Here is a 10,986-nt window from a genome sequence, read left to right on the forward strand (position 1 = left end):
TCCAAAATTTTTATGATATGGTCATTGGCCAAGGTATCCTAGTAAATATTGTGAAAGCTACAAGGCTGAAGAAAATCAAAAGTGGACACAATGGTGTTTACCATATGTGTTGTGTGAGGTTGAAGTTATTCTAAAGGTCTTCTGTGACTTGGGATTAATACTCATAGACATTGCTCAAGCTTTTGATAACTACACTCGTGATCATGGTTGGCCTAGAGAATATATAGATACTTTGAGAGAATTGCTTGGTTCTTGGAGAGTAAGATTTGAAGAACTCTTAAGTGTAATGGAGACAGGAGAGAGAGAAGAAGAAGAAAGAGAGAAAGAGTGCAGAAGAGAGAGAAACACTGCAAGAAGAGAGAGAAAGAGAGTGATGAGGAGAGAGAAATACTAGAAAAAGAGAGAGAAAGAAGCCATGAAAGCTTGGAAAAGGAGATGAAGATGAAAGGAGACTTGTATTAAAATCTGATAATAAAAAAAATTAAGTCCCCATTATTAAATCCCTTTCTCTTACATTCCATCCCCACCTGAAGGTTTTTGCCCTCAAAAACAATTTGGGCACTTATGCTAATTGGGTAGGAGCAGATCAGAGTACTACTCTACTGCATTATTACAGGGGTTTACAAATGAATGAAGAGGTATTATTACGTATGTTGGGTCATTGGGGTATGTATGTTACATGGGTCTTATGCGAAAATTATAAAAAATGAAATTTCACCCAAGTATCTTGAGTGAATGTGAGTTGCAGACAATGGACAGCAAGTTGTTTACTACAGGACCATGCTATAGTAAATCTGTCATAACTTTCTGTAGGAGACTCCGATCAGGGTGGGCCATATATCAAAACAGAGCTCTTGAAGAGTGCTTTGAGCCCATGTATGATGTCATTTGTTGTCCATAATTCAGGGTAAAATCTGCTTTGAAATAGAGAGATGTCTGCAATCATTCTGGGAGAAAAATAGGGCCATAATTAGCTAGATTCAGCCAAATCTGCTTCTAATAGATATGGAAACTCTTCCAAAACTGAAGCTGGCCTCCAAGAAGCTTCCTCAAGTGGTAAACCTTGCCACTTAATCAAGTATTCCATGATGGAACGATAGCAAAGCTTCTTTTCCCTTTGTCCAATGATTTGCTCGAGTATGTATTGAATGATGCCTTCTTCATTTATCAGTGGTAGCTCCTCAATATAATCTACTGATGATCCAATGAAGGGCTTCAATTGGCTCACATGGAAGACATTATGAATTTTCGTGGATGGTGGTAGTTCCAACTGATATGCCAAGTCTCCCACTCTTTTGATAATCCGATATGGCCCATAGAACTTGTGTGCCAACTTATTGCTGGATCCATCCTTAAGGGTGGCATTTCTAGACTTGGGCACCTTCAAGAGCACCAAATCCCCTTCTTGGAATTCAACATCCCTTCTTTTATCATCAGCATAAAGCTTCATTTGATCCCGAGCTTTCTTCAAGTTGACTTTGCACTGCTGAAGTAAGGCCTGCATTTTATCCAATTCCTCCTTGCTTTGTGGGTTTATTTTATCATTGAATATAACCGTGGGGAGGGGTACCTTATATCCATACAATGCCTCAAATGGTGAAACTCCAATGCTAGAGTGTATAGAGTTGTTTTAGGCAAACTCAGCCAGATGCAACCACGAGTCCCAAGTGTTTTGCACATCATAACAGAAATGCCTCAAGTAAGTTTCCAGCCACTTGTTAACCCTCTCTGTTTGGCCATCAGTTTGTGGATGATAAGCAGTGGAAGGAGCTAACTGAGTGCCCATAGAGCTGAAAACTGCCTGCCAAAAATTGCTCATGAATTTAGCATCCCGGTCATGCACAATGACCTTTGGTAAGCCATGTAATTTGAAAACATGTTCCATGAATTGGCTAGCTACTTGAGAAGCACTATATTGAATCCTTGTAGGAATGAAATGGGCTACCTTGGTGCTATTCCACCCCTTCTTGGTCACCAGTAAGCCGATTGTGAAGTCCATAGTGATATGCGTCCATTTGCCTTTAGGCATAGGCAATGGCTGTAGTAAACCAGCTGGTTTTAAGGTGATGTCTTTGTTTTGTTGACATGACACGTAGCTTAAAACAAAATCTTTTATATCCTTCCATAGGCCCTTCCAATGGAAGCTTTTAGCAATTTTGTCATAAGTTTTAAAAATGCCCAAGTGACCGGCTGTAGGTGAAGAATGCATCTCTTGCATGATCTTTTGCTTGAATGGGAAAGTGTATGGGATGGCAATCCTGCCCTGAAACCATAAGAGACCGTTCTTGAGCTAATTAGTGGTGCCATTTCTTAATGGCATGAAGGATGGCCAGTATTTCTTGGTTGTATACATTCATCTCATTTTCAGCAAGTTTGCGGCTCTCAAATGCTATAACCCCATGCTCTTGTAACAATACAGCCCCTATGCCTCTGCCGACACTGAATGGTGAATTCTTTTGAAAAATCTAGGCAAACCAAGATGGGTGCCAAGGTAAGCAATTCTTTGAGCTGATTAAAGCTCTTATCAGCTATGGCATCCCAGGAGAAGGCCTCTTTCTTAAGTCTATCCGTCAGGGGAGCTACAATAGTGGCATAATGCCTAATGAATCTGCGATAGAATGATGAGAGACCAAGAAATCTTCTAAGTGAAGTGGTATTTGCAGGTGTGGGCCAGTCTTTTATACATTGCACTTTCTTAGGATCAGCCCTAATTCCTTCGTCACTAACGATGTACCCCAAGTATTCCACCTTCGTCTGCTTGAAAGAACATTTTGTTTCCTTGGCAAAGAGCCCGTGCTGCCTCAATACATCAAACACCTACCTCATGTGCCAAATGTGATCTTTTAATGATCTACTATAGATGAGGATATCATCAAAGAAGACCAACACAAATCTGAAAAGAAAGGGCTGAAGTATTTTGTTCATTAAACTCTGAAAGGTGGCCGGTGCATTAGTTAACCCAAAAGGCATGACCAAGAAATATTAAAGCCCCTTATTAATCCAAAATGTTGTTTTGACTTCATCCCCTACCCTCATGCGGATTTAGTGATAGCCTGACCTCAAATCTATCTTCGTAAAGTACTTAGCCCCCTTGAGCTCATCCAGCAAGTCATCTATGCATGGAATAGGGTACCTGTTCTTCACGGTGATCTTATTAAGATCTTTGTAATATATGCACATCCTGAAAGATCCATCCTTCTTTTTGACCAATAACACAGAGGAAGCATATGGTGAAGAACTGGGCTCAATGAATCCCGTGTCCAGTAATTCTTTGACTTGTCTGGCAACTTCTTCTCTTTCGCACCTAGACAATCTGTAAGGTGGCTTGTTCACAGGCTTTGAATGCGGCTCCAGATCTATGGGATGATCAATCGCCCTATTAGGGGGTAGTGCTGTGGGCACTTGGAAGAGGTCCTTGTACTCTTCTAAAAGAGTTTTCAATGATGAATTCTTTACTATTTTAGTGGACTAATCTGGATTTTCTTTATTTAACTGCAGTACAAAGATTTGGGACCGTTTCTTGAACTCCTTCTTGAGTTGTTTGCTAGTAATGAGCTGAAATTCACTATCATTTTGAATTCCCTACAAGTGAATGAGCTGTCCCGCATTGACAAACTCCATATACAGCAAGGAAAATTCCATGGTTATAGTGCCCAAAGTTTTCAGCCAGTCACAACCCAAGACAATGTCTATAGGCCCCATTTCTAATGCAATTAAATCCAATTGCTATCCAAAATTTCCAACAAACTGAATATGAATAGCAGGGCATACTTGTGTGCTAATTTCTTCATCCCCATTGGCAACTTGCACCTTTAATGGTTGCTGTAAATCAATGGGAAAACACTTCAGCCTATCCATGACTGCTCTGTTAATGAAACTATGAGTGCTACCACTGTCCACGAGTATAAACACATCCTTCCCATGAATTTGACCCTTAATGCGCAATGTATTAGGGCTTCTGGATCCTGTCCAAGCATCCATTGATATGGTATAAGCAGTGGTAGCATGTATTTCAGCATGTGGTTCAATCTTTCTACCCATACTCCGTGATAAATGGCAACCGAGGTAAAAAAAAAATGAATCAACAGGGTCAAAGAATTCTTCTTAAACAAACTCTTCATCAGCATCATCTATTTCAGCAGTCATCATGAAAGCATGTGTATCTTTAGGGTCCTCCTCTGAGTCCTCAAATACCAACATTCTGAGTCCTCCTCTGAGTCCTCAAAGTTATGTTACCACCACCATAACTGGTCCCAAACTTCCCTAGCCTTACAGTACCTCTTTGTTGTCCAGAATATGACTGCATGTGTCCTTTTTGCTGCCCAAACAATAGCTAAGATGCCCCTCTTTGTTGTCCATACTGAAATGAAGCATCCCGACGATACTTGCGAGAGTACCTTTCAGCCAATTCAATAGCTTTGAACAAATCCGATGGGTCTTGAGCTGAAACATCAATCGAGAGTTGGGGATCCAGCCCATACACATACTTGTGTAACTTGGCATCATCACTAATCTACTCAACATACATGGTAAGGTTGAGGAACTGATTTGTATATTTTCTAACAGTAAGACCACATTGTTCAAGGCCATACCATCGGCGAGCAAGCTTTTCTTTCTCCACCGATGAGACAAATACTTGCACCATGAGTGCGTTAAATGCTTCCCATGAGTTTACTTGTTGATTTTCTCTTTTAGTGTACCTCCACCATGTATGTGCAAATCCTTCCAAGTGGATCATTGCAAAATGGATCTTTTGGTCATCATTTTGAGGTAGGATGTCAAAATAGTCATCAAGCTTGGAGAGCCACTCTTCAAGTTCAGTTGGGGATGACGAGATTGACCATTGAATTTTGAGAAGACAATCTTGTCTCTCAGCTCTCTTTCATGATTAGATGGCTATCCCATATATCCAAACTGAGGCTGATCCATGTGGCTACCCAAAAATGAACCATTGTTAGAGAAATTTCTACCAAAAGATGGTTGAGCTTGTATAGATGGCATGGGGCCTTGTGATGACTAAAAATTTCCCCTCATTGCATTGTTCATGGGCTCCTCCTATCTATGTGAAGGCTCTCCCTGTTCAAAAGTACTGTTAGGAATGCCCATTCTCCCCAAAATGCTTAGAGAGCTCATATTTGCTGCATTCAATCACTGGTGGAGCCGTCACTCGTTCAGCATGCATACCCAATCTATCTTCATGTTCCTTCCCTTTCATTTGAAATTCCATCCACTTAGTAATCTGGGCAGCAAGGGTGTCCATAATGGTCTTTATTTGACCAATGCCTTCCATCAATTCTCTATGTCTCTCAGCATGCCTTGTCTCATGCGAACTGAGGGTATTAGTGAGTGCACTAAGCCTGTCCATGCCATGAGAATAATCTTCTTCTTCCACCTCAGGGTTAGTTTCAGCCCTCGAGGTGCATACATCCCTTATTTATTCCTGCAAGTCATCATTTGCCTTAGTTTTTCCCTTATTCCTTGCCATTGTTAGGTGCAATCCCGCTAGACCACCTGTCACTGTTTTGCCTATAACTTGAGCTAGGAAGCTCCGATTAACTTACTTTTTTGTTCAATTTGGAGAAGGATGCCCTCTTTGAACTGAGCATAAGTATGCACTCCCGGATTTTATACAAAAAATTCTGTAATAGGAAAAGTAATGTTGTACTGTGTAGTCCAACAGCCTGTCTACACCTGTAGGAGACCTGTTTTGACGTGTAAGTATTTTGTGGAGTCCCAATAGAGTTCCAAAACTGATCCAAGCCCTTAATAGGACCTGTGGGAACTCTACAAGACCTGCATCTCAGTTCTTGAGAGTACGTTTACCCCTGTAAATGCAACAAACTACTTACAGCACCCTGTGAGGGTTAAGAAAAGGGGTTATAATGGATTATCTTATCAATGCATGACTGAGGGGTCATCCCACGTGGAAAAATGCATTGCCCAATCATCCAATTTCCCTGTTTGTAGCCTTATTCCAGAACTGATAAGCATCTCTTAACAACATTTTCCCATGCATAGCCATCTCTCATACATCCAAAGCATTGCATTCACTGCCATTGACTGCATATGTATTCCCATGTCTGCAAATACATTCTCAATAGAATTTCCATACATTTGTAGCCAGTAATACTTCCATACATTAGTGCCAAGTCAATATCTTAGTTCTTCAAGTTAATACCTGCACCTGCACAAGCAACTTGGGCTCCGGATCACCGGGAGGTGGGCAAAGTTCCCCCCAAGCCGGGTTGTGCACCCCTTCAGGGTCTTTAGTGGCAAGGGGAGGTCATCCCTCTTTTGTCTTGCCACCTCGCCTAGCATCGGGCTTTTTCCTCACCTGGAGTATACATGGCATACATTTATTATTTAAGCAATCAGCATGCTATGCAGGGTGGCTTGGAAATAATTCTTTTCATGAGGTGCATGGAATTGAATTGGGAATAAGGAGAGGGCTTACCAAGCAGTGACTCACTGCTAACTCACCTCATTTACAATGGATTTTCAGGGATTAACATTTGCTCAACCAATCATCACAAGTCAAAAGGTTAGGGTGAGGCAATCAATGAATAGTAATAATAATTTCCAACATGGAATGGATCATCTTAAATGCAAGGAAGCCAAAGAGAATGACTGAAATTAAATTGATAGCATGTAGACATTGAAATATGAAAGGAAATGCATGATTGACTACTTGAATCTCTTCCAACAATAGGCTTATTAGGCTCAGCAAGAGGATGAAATTAGAAGAGAGCTCAAGAGTCAATTACCTCTTAAATTGGTGAAGTCGGCTCAGTTAGCCAATGTCCCCATGGTCAGTCTCCAATACTCCCATTAGCTCCATGATGACAATTTCAGCCAAGAATTAAGTCTTCAAGCTTGATTCTTCAATGGGGAAATGAAAGGTTGAACTCCAGTAAATCTCAGCATGCCTTGAAGATCATAGAAGAAGAATGCCCCAAAATCTCACCCCATAATGCCTTCCCATGCTCCATAGCTCTTCCCATTGAGTAAGCAAGCTCCATTGATAGTAAAGAATCCAATCTTGAAGCCACGGGACCCAATCTTGAAGGGAACTTGAAGAAGATGAAGGTCGTGGTCCATGGCTATGGCTACCCCAAATGTCCAGCTTGTAATCTTGCTTCCATCTTCAAGTACGGGCCTCTAGATACTTTCTTCTTTAAGGATTCCTGTAGGTACAAGTTCCTGGGACCAAGGAAGGCAAAAGCCCTCAAGAATCAGTGTGAATGCTAAAGAAGAATCCATGGCTGTCCATGGCCTGCACTTGTTAGGGTTTCAGAGGCTGAAGGATGTTCAAGAGGATGAAATGGTAGCTTCAATCTTGCAAGAATCAACTGCCAGATGCTGAGGAAGAAGGCCAAGATGAAGGAGAGGCTTGGTATGCTGGTAATCTTGCTCAGGTAGCTGCCCGAAATTTGTGCCACAAATTACGGGCTATGCATAGGGAGGAAGGAGGCAGCTCAATCACTCAAATAGGTACTTGAAATGAAGCATAGGGCCCCCTGGAAGCTGTGGTAGAAGGCATTTGATCACTAGGGATGGGAGGAAGAATATCTTTGCTGTTGTTCTCCTCCATGGAAGCTTGGTAGGAGGTTGAGAATGAAGAAAGAGAGGACTACATATGAAAAGTGACCAAGACCAACTCTTCCCTACTTCTTGTGACCACTGTTCCTAAAATTTTACCTTCAAATTTGGCCCAAAATGACCCACGACCTACTAAATGTGGTGTTCCAGCCTCCAATCTTGGTCCAAGGACTCCATTAATGCTCTTGACTGCTGTCCTCTTGGTCCTTGACCTGTGGCTCTTCAGTGCTCCTCCATTTTTTGTGCCTGTCACTGTGTACCTGAAGCTTCTTGGATTTTAAAACTGAAAATGATGGTAACTGAGCATGTAAAGTAACTAAATGGATCAGAACTAGAGCTCTGATACCACTTGTAATGAAGGAGACAGGAGAGAAAGAAGAAGAAGAAAGAGAGAAAGAGTGCATAAGAGAGAGAAAGACTACAAGAAGAGAGAGAAAGAGAGTGATGAGGAGAGAGAAAGACTAGAAAAAGAGAGAGAAAGACAGAAAGAGAGAGAAAGAAGCCATGAGAGCTTGGAGAAGGAGATGAAGATGAAAGGAGACTTGTATTAAAATCTGATAATTAAAAAAATCAAGTCCCTAACACCTTATATACTAGCTAGTGTAGCTAGTATTTTCCCATTATTAAATCCCCCTCTCTTACATTAAGATCCAACTCGGCTCCTTTAAAGCATGTTGTAGGTATAAACTCTTTTTAACTTTCCTTTTGTTTATGTATTTACAATATTTTCATTTCAATTTAATAATGTAAATTTTTAATTATATCAATTATAATTTTCAAAGAGTTATTGGATAATATCCTTCATCACGATAACCATGATGCTTTTTGGGTCGCTATATATATATTTTTGAAAGAACGGTCTTAGTATATATTAATATCAGAACAAACAACAAAGACAATGAAATTTCTTACACAATTTATCAAAGGTCAAGTTTCTTTAGGTGGATACTCATTCATATAACAAAGACAATGAAATTTCTTATGCAAATTATCAAAAGCGGAGTTTCTTTACATGGATATTCATTCATATAACAAAAGTCCAACTTGGCAAACTTATGCCACATGAAAGGATGATAAGACAATTTCGCAAAGGTCTCTTGCCACATGATAGATACTTAGTGGATCATGATAGATGTGATGAATCCCCAAAATGGCATGCATTAGGTCTCATGCATGTATCATGTGTTGATAGGGCAAAAGAGTTATGAAGGTTTTCTACAAAAGCTAATGATTGTGCATGCAAAAAATCAAAAGTAACAAAGGGAATTGTTATAAGAGGGAAGAAGTAGAGATACAAGAATGCAACTAGTGATGAAAGGAGATACATTCATTAAACTTTCAACATAGAGGTGGAAAGAGTAAGAAACTTATAAAGTGGGAGATAAAGTAGTTGTAAGATTTGATGAAGATGCCACTATTGATATGGATATTGGCTATTGGAAAGCTTGCATATTATCACTTTTCTCATTTGAATATCGTGGCAAAGTGAGACTCTTTTTTGGTGCATATTACTATAGATAATGTATTATGATTGAAAGTGGCCATGAAAGTGTGATTATGGATACCGCTACAAGCATGACTATCTTGAAAAATAGTTTTTCTGCCATTTTTATGGAACTCTATTAGACCAATATAGTCATTATTACATAAATTTATCCCACTTCAACATGGAATTTCTATTACTGCATATGAGACAAAGGATCCGAGACTAAGGTTAGACTTAACAAAGATAGGTTGCATTGGTTGCATTCCTCCTTTGCTAGAAGAGAATGAAATCATTTATATAAAGGGTGATTTATCAACACTATGTGTATGAATTGACTTAAAGTATGCCATCCTAAGGTCAGTTAATTATGACATGAAACAACTTAAAGTGGAATGGTTCACTAAGGTCCACTTATAAGAAAATATTTGTAAGGTGAGAGGAGAGGATCCAAAATGGAAAGATTGGTGGTTGTGTTTATCCACACAAAAGTGATGGCTTGCAATCAAAATAAAAACAATAATAATCAATTTTTAAAAATCATACCTATTATGTGGCATTCACTTAAATATGACTCAACAATCTTATGATGGTATGTTTATTAAAGATCTTTTTTATATTGCCTAACATCTTTTTAACAACATTAATATACATTTTCTCATAGTCACCACACTTATGGAGGTTTCAAATGTCAACTTCTAGCATAGAGATGATGGCTCTTTTAAAGACGATGATGAGTGAAGGTCCCAAATTCCTTGGGCTTGTGAACTCTATGATGAATGAGGTGAAAGGTACAACATTTTTTAGATTAATGCATTTTTTGTGATCTAAGTGTTATAGTAATAAGTGACTCAATTCAATATGTCATTTTAAATTTATTTCTTTATTTTCTCAAAATTTTATAATCTATTTATCAATATAAATTTTGATTAATTATATACAAATAAAGAAGAAAATATTACTAAAGATTATACAAGAGAAAATGCGCAAAAGGAAGATAAGGAGATCACTTGTCTTAATGTTTCTTCAAGTCTAGAAACAAGTACCTTATTTTTGTAGATAATGATCAATTATCATAAATAGCTATCTAATTAGGGATGTTTGACATCTTAAGTTTCATCATATATAAATTGTCTACCATTATATGATGAAATCTTTTGACCACCCACCTCGGAAAAGAGAGAAAAATATAGATTTTGTGTAAAAAAAACTCTTGGCTAAATGCTTTAAAAGCCAACATGTTGTCATGCTTGAAAAATACCGACGGATGTAAAGATGGTTTGACTCTGCAAAGTCAAATGATATTCTCTACATAAAAGGATAAAAAAGAATATATTGAATTAATAATCTCTCAAATTCACCATGAAATTTTACCATTGAAGTTTCATGGATGTGAGTACTTGTAGAGAGAGCATGATATTTATGACTTGTGGAAAAGTACAAGGCAAGATGAGAGAAAGTATTTGAGGAGAAATGGCCTTTTAGAGAAGGTAAGTTAGTTCATTTTTTCCTCATTAACTTTTCTAATATTTGAGACAAAGAAGTTTAGTTAGTGAATCCATTAATTTTCTGGCATATAGAAAGAGTTATCAATCTTTCTTGAAGTGGAAAATTTGGATAAGATTGAACATATACCCAAAGATGTGATTTCTAGTATAATAGCATCTTTAGTCATATAATATGATTTATATGTTTAGTTTTATGAGTATCTTATTAGTTTCACTTCTTCTATACTCATATATATACCTTTTGATGGTAGTGTAAAGTATATACTCCTACTATTAACTCTCAGAAGCCACATGTATATATCTTGACTATAGACGATATTCCAATTGATCAAGCCTTGGAAAAGGTATCCTATGAAATTGTATGCTTATCTTTTAAATGCATGGTTTTCATACTTT

This window comes from Lygodium microphyllum, chromosome 25, assembly GCF_053477565.2.
Source record: "Lygodium microphyllum isolate KBCC chromosome 25, Lygodium_microphyllum_v1.1.10, whole genome shotgun sequence".
NCBI classification, from domain to species: Eukaryota; Viridiplantae; Streptophyta; class Polypodiopsida; order Schizaeales; family Lygodiaceae; genus Lygodium; species Lygodium microphyllum.